The sequence below is a fragment of the Candoia aspera genome, chromosome 9, assembly GCF_035149785.1.
Source record: "Candoia aspera isolate rCanAsp1 chromosome 9, rCanAsp1.hap2, whole genome shotgun sequence".
NCBI classification, from domain to species: domain Eukaryota; kingdom Metazoa; phylum Chordata; class Lepidosauria; order Squamata; family Boidae; genus Candoia; species Candoia aspera.
In genome coordinates this window covers 5,375,191-5,382,246 of record NC_086161.1, presented here as the reverse complement: position 1 = coordinate 5,382,246, position 7,056 = coordinate 5,375,191, and positions in this window count along the sequence as shown.

The following is a 7,056-nucleotide window of genomic DNA, read 5'->3' as shown; positions in this document are numbered from 1 at the left end:
CTCTATGTGACACCCATCATCTGTGGGACCTATAACCCTCCTTATCTCTTTACTTTTTATTATCATACATTTTAAAATTCTTAATAGGCCCTCTTCTCAAAAAGATAATACTTATTAATCTGGTTTTATTCCCTTCCCTTTAACAAAAACATATTCCAGAAATTCACCCCATATAACATCAAAATTGTTCCTTTTCACCAAACCCTTTTTATACTTTAGTTCACATGTCAATGTATCATTAATAGCAATATCCCATGCTTCTTTAAACCAATCTTCAAGCTCATACTCATAAGCCACTTTCACTTTTTAAACTATTATTAATCTTAAGGCAGTAACAAAAACTATTATCATCTCTTTCTTTTGCCACTTTAATTTCATGTTTCCAAAATTTAACAATAATGCAATTTTTGGACTTACTTGCTAATTAATAGATCATATTTCATTAACCTCAGCAAAAACCTTTTTCCATATTTTTTTTAATCTTTTCACATTCCCACCATAAATGTAAATAAGTCCCAATTTCTTTTTTACACTTCCAACAATTTTTTAAATTATTTATGTTATAATGGTTTAACCTTATTGAAGGCATACACCATTTCCAAACTGTCTTATATGTTCCTTTTTTCTGATGCATCAGGAAAGAGAACAAGATAAGGAAGGGGGGATTTACCCAGAAGCTGTCATCAATTCAGAAAGGTTAATATATACCATATGATGGAACTTCACTGTGTAATTAGCATCTCATTTCATTTGTAATTCTTCACAATAGCTAGATTTCTTTTTATAAGCTTTACAGTATAAGGCTGGCAAAACAAAATGGTTTGCTGTCAAAGCTGTTCACTGTGAACACTTTTTAGTGGAATGGTACCCAATTAGGGCAATGTATTTATTATTCTTGGCAAATTCAAGAGGTTCTTATCAGGATTTCAAGAAAGATACTTTTTTAAAAAGTCTAAACAGGCCAACTGCTTAAGCAAAAGAAAGACAAATCAACTAAATTGTCATAAAAGTCTTGTTTGGAGTAAAGCAGTCAGCCTGGGAGAAGAATCAAAGTCTTTTCACTGTCCTTCTGAAACTGTTCTTATTGCATAATACCGCAGAAAGTATTTTTCTTTTCTTTACACTTTCTTGTAATGAAATATGTGGAATGCTTCTTGAAATGCCCATGTAGACTGTTTGTATCTCTATCTGTATCTGTGACTATGTGCCTTGCATATTTTTGTTTCTTTTTCTGCTCTTAGTTTTCATTGTTTTCATTCGTTTTGTTTTTATCATTTTGTATATTATTTTTTTTCCTATTTGTTTCTTTTTTATCTTCTGTTAACGAAAGCGAAACATAATTTTAAAAGGCTGATGTAAATTAAGTTGATCTTGGAATGGGGGGTGACATAGGGAAATAGGATTCAGAGTAATTTCTGTCTCTAACACAGAGGATTGTTTTAAGAATCGTTGGTACCTTGAATTTGTTTCATTACACTTCCTGAAACAGACTGGGCCTTTTGGATTAGAAGAAAGCCAAAGGTTTCTGCAGGAAGACGTTGTCTCAAGAGGAGGTGTCCATTTTCAAAGTTGCTATCCTTTGATCATTCTTTAGAATTTTCAGTGGCTATTTTTGCTATATCGTTTTTGTAAGTAGTTTAGCATTGTCTTTTTTCTTTTTTTCTTTTTAACTTTTGCCTTTTTGCTTTTGTATGTGTATGTGCCTTCAAGTCAGTGATGACTCCTAATGACTCCCTGCAATTTTTCTGGCATGATTTTTGGAAGGGGTTTGCCATTGCCTCCTTCCTAGGGCTGAGGGAGAGTGACTGGCCCAAGTCACCCAGCTGACTTTGGGCCGAAGGCAGGACTAGAATTCACAGCCTCCAGGTTTCTAGCCTGATGCCTTAACAACTATAGTACGCCAAACTGGCTCTCTTTTGCCTTTAGACATCTTTAATTTTTGTACTGATATGAAATGATAAATAAAGGGTGACACTATATAAGAATATAAGAGAGGGAAATGTTTTTAAAAAGAACATTAGTGAGGATGAATATGCCACCTTCACTTTGAAACCAAAGAATTAACAACAATTAACCCAAGGCCTTGACAATTCAAATTTGGAGTAAGGATGAAAGAATTCAGTACTAGATGAAGTGAAATCAAATTGTTCACCAAATTTACTCATCAAAGAATGAATAACGAGGCTAAAGCATAACTATTTTAGATATATCATGTGAAGATTAATGTCATTGAAGAAGACTCTGGAAAAAATTAAAGGCAATAAAAAAGAGGCAGACAAAAGACATGGTGGTAAGTGACGACAAAGCAGAACCTTAGAAGAACTCAAAAATACAGTTATGGACAAACAGCCCAGGTGTCATGTTCACTGTTTCAATGTGCACTGTACATCGTAACGTTTCACATGCCATGGCGCTGACGCATGTTTCTGTTTGGGAAGGAGCTGCTGTGAGACCTTGTACCAAGCTCTGTATCTGTGTTCATTACAATGGAATGTGTTTGGAATTATGATATCTGTTCAAGGCCTTTTCCTGCAGACCATCAGAAACCATTAGGAGCACCTGGGATTGTGAACTTGGGAAGATTCTATGGGGGGAGGGATCTCATTTGCACCGAGGGTTTTTAGTTTGCATTTGGCACGCTTTTATCATTCTCAGCTTTCTCTGTGATCCTGCATACTGTTCTTTAATAAATCAGATATCTTTGAATTCCTGCTCATGAGTCTGATAGTGTTTTAGAATAGGCAACCATTACATAAAGCTGAGAATCACCAAAGTTGTACCGTTAGCTCCTACCAAGATTAGTTTCTTGTGAGGGGAAATAGTTAACGTTGGCCAAGTCCAAGCTCACGACCAGGGGACTTGAGGAGATAGCTAGCTTGATGCCTGAGTCGACAGTCAAGAGCGGAGAACTGAACCTCACCCCAGAACCTTCAGATTTGCGGGAGGAATCGAGTTCCAGTCCTGAGGTGGAGGAATATGATGATGGGGGAGAACCAGAGCAACCGCCACCCAGCGAGTCGCCTGCAGAGTTGATCACCTGGGATGAAGTGGGAGAACCCCAGCCAGGGACATCCCAGGTGTCCTGGAGGTATCGGTTCTCACTGACCCCAGACATAGAATCTACCACGGTATCAACAGAGAGACAGCCTAACATGCGAGGGTGGGAGGAATCTCAAACCCCTGAAAGGCTAAGAGTGATGGAGGCCAAAATGGAATCGATGGAGTACATGCTAAGAAACCTGTCTCTGTCATTGGGGGGGCAGGGGAGGCATGGAGGAGATCCCAGCTTCACGCAACCATCCCCCATCCTCCCATCCAGACCACCGGTGGAGTGGGGCCGGAGATGGCTCCGGGATGAATCTCCACCCTGCATGGCTAGACCACCAGTGTCCCCACCCCGAAGAGGGAGAGCTACTGTCACCTGGGGCCCAACCACTCAAGCAGCCGCCAATTCCGCTCCAACAGGAGCGGGGGTGAGAGACTTTTCTGGCAAGTTTGATGGGGATCCAACCAAGTTCTTTTTCTTTCTAACTAATGCTACAAGTTACATGAGGCAGTTTGGAGCATACTTCCCTTCTGAAGAGGCTAAGATAACTGCCATTGCCACCAAGTTGAAGGGTCAAGCAGCTGACTGGTATGTTCAGTTAAGTGAGGCTGACTCCCCTGCACTTGATTATTTTGAGGACTTCATGTGGGTGTTAAAGCTGCATTTTGAGGATCCTCTGGCCAAGGCAAGAGCTAAGAAGGCACTGAAGGATCTTACTCAGGGCCAACTGTCTGTAGCTGATTACACCCTGGAGTTTAAGGCTCTAGCTGGGAAAATCCCCAACTGGTCTCAGTCAACCTTAATAGAACGGTTTAAAGAGGGACTCAACCGGGATGTCCTATGGTGGGCGTTGTGTAGGGACGACCCAGAGTCATTGTACGAATGGATCTGTCTGGCGGGCAAGGCTGAGCACGCTCAGCATACCTTCATGCAAGCCAGAAGTCCTGAAAAACCACCAGCCACCATGAGGGGACCCCGAAGTGCTGCGACTGCTGCCCGGCCAGGCTATAGAGCCTGGGATGAGGAGAGAGATCAGCGCTACACGAGCGGTCATTGTCTCCGATGAGGAAACAAATGGCATTGAGCAGCTGATTGCCCAAAAGCCAAGGCTGGAGATTGAGCAGGCAAGCCGCCGGCCAAATCCCCCCCCCCCCCTCACGGTGGATGACAGCAGCCAAGGGTGCAGCCGACGCTGAGGAAGTATTCTACTTCCCGGGAGAGGCTGAAGACGACTCTGAGAAGCCGGTGGGAAATGCCAGCCACTGCCATGAAGAGTGCCTGCGGGCAGGTGGAGGAGGATGGGCATGAGGACTCTATGGTGAGTGCTGACTGTCCCACTTTAGCAGTAAAAGTGAAATTGGGCTCCTGCACAAAAACTACAGACGTTTGGGCTTTGGTTGACTCTGGGTGTTCCAGGTGTTTAATTCACCCTGATCTGGTTGCTGCTTTGGACCTGCCTAGCTTCCCCCTCCAGCAGCCTTTGATCTTCACACAGTTGGATGGTTCAATGGCGGGGGGCGGGGCAGCAACCCATTTCACTGGAACTGTGGCAATGCAAATGGGCAGCCATTGTGAGACTTTAAAATTTGTAGTAGCACCTGTTGGCAATCCCTTGGTAATTCTGGGGATCCCTTGGTTCACCTATTGAAGCCCATATATAAACTGGAAACACAGAACTGTGACTTTTAAAGATGGGTTTTACCAAGCTCCTACAGGGGAGAGAGCTGCACATGCAGGGGTTGGAAGGGCTGAGACTAACTCAGCACATTTAGAAGGCTTTCCTGATCGATACCAAGACTTTGCAGATGTTTTTGGGGAAATGGAAGCAGATCAACTACCACCACCCCCCATCGGAAAACTGACTGTTTGATAGAGTTGGTTCCCAATGCTCAATTGCCCAAGCCAAAAATTTATCCAATGACTCAGAAGGAGTTGAGGCATTAAGGGACTTTATTGACAAAAATCTGTCAAGGGGGTTTATTGAACCTGCAAATTCCCCAGTTGGGGCCCCTGTGCTATTCCGAGAAAAAAAAGATGGCACACTTCGACTCTGTATGGACTATCGAGGGTTAAATCCCATCTCAGTTTTCAACAAGTACCCTCTTCTGCTCATGAAGGACATGTTAGCTCATTTGTCTAAGGGCAAGATTTTCTCCAAGCTCGATCTTTGTGAAGCCTATTTCCACATCCACATATGAGCTGGAGATGAGTGGAAAACTGCTTTTAATTGCCCACTGGGTTCATTTCAGTACAAAGTCCTCCCTTTTGGGTTGGCAGGGGCGCCTGGAGTCTTCATGCAATTGATTAATAAAGTATTACATGATCATTTGTTTAAATGGGTCCTGGTTTATTTAGATGATGTTCTCATTTACACTGAAACTGAGGAGGAACACGAACGCCTTCTCAAACAGGCGTTACACAAGCTTAGAAATGCCAAACTCTATGCCAAATCTCCAAATGTGAATTCCACAAGACCCAACTTGACTATCTGGGCTATAGGGTGTCTGACAAGGGCATTGAAATGGACCCTGAAAAAATTCAGGCGATTTTAAGTTGGGAATGTCCCCGCACCTGGAGGCAATTGCAAAGTTTCCTCGGGTTCAGTAATTACTATCGCCAATTTATCCAGGGGTTCGCTGAGATTGCCTTGCCCTTCACTGATTTACTCCATACCAAGGGCTTGGGGGAGACATGCAAAGTGAAAAACACTGGGGCAGTGCTGAATTGGACGCCTGAATGCCAGGCAGCATTTGAGAAATTAAAAACCCTTTTCACTGCTGAGCCTATTCTACAGCACCCCGATCCTGAATGCCCCTTTGCAGTCCAAGTTGATGCTTCTGACTCCTCAGTTGGGGCTATTTTGTTGCAGAGAGATTCTGAAAATCACTTAAAACCCTGTGCTTATCGGTCCAGGAAATTTTCTGAAACCAAACACTGGTGGCATGTTTGGGAAAAGGAAGTGTTTGCTGTAAAAGCCACTTTGGAAGCCTGGCGTCACCTCCTTGAAGGCACTAAATGCCCTTTTGAGGTTTGGACCGATCACAGGAATTTGGAAGCCCTCTGCACCCCCCGGCGTCTCAGTCCTAAACAAATTCGCTGGGCTCAGTTTTTCAGTCATTTCAACTTCCAGTTAAAATATATCCCAGGAAAGAAAAACTTTCTAGCCAATGCTTTGTCACGTTTACCTCAGGATTTTGACCAGGGGGCAGATGTGGTTGGGACTGTTCTCACTGAACCACCACTGGGCTTAGTTGCTGTCACTTGGAGCCAGACTTGTGCACAGGCAACCCCGCCCCCAGCCCAGTCTGGGAAGCGGAAAGTGCAAGTTCCTTGTCAGTTACAGAAGGACTTTCTCCAGGTGCTGAAATCTGACACTTGGTTGCTAGCAAATAAGACACTGTTTCTTTTGAATGGTCTGGCATGGGTGGAACACTGTCTTTATGTGCCTGAATCTTTAAGAGATGAGATTTTACAGCATTTCCATGATGATAAACTTGCTGGACACTTTGGTTTTGTCAAAACATTGCATTTGGTTCATCGTCAATTCTGGTGGCCTATCTTGAGGTGTGATGTAAAAGACTATGTTGCTTCCTGTCCTGTTTGTGCCATGTCAAAACGTAAGGGGGGGGGGGGACCACAGGGGCTTCTACAGCCAGTGGCCAGCCCGTCCCATCCCTGGGATGAGATTTCTATGGATTTTATTGTGGATCTTCCTCCCAGTCAGAAGAAAACTGTCATTTGGGTTGTAAAGGATTTTTTCTCTAAACAAGCTAATTTCATTCCATGTGCATCCATCCCGTCAGCCCCGCAATTGGCGCGCCTATTTCTCATCCACATCTACCACCTCCACGGTAGCCCCTCCCATTTGGTCAGTGACCACAGGACACAGTTTACTTCCCAGTTTTGGAAATCATTTTTAAAATTGATTGGCACCAAACTGTCATGAGTAAGGATGGCGAGCAGGGGGCTCCCATCCAGACTGTCAAGCGCATGCGTAGCACTGAGGAATT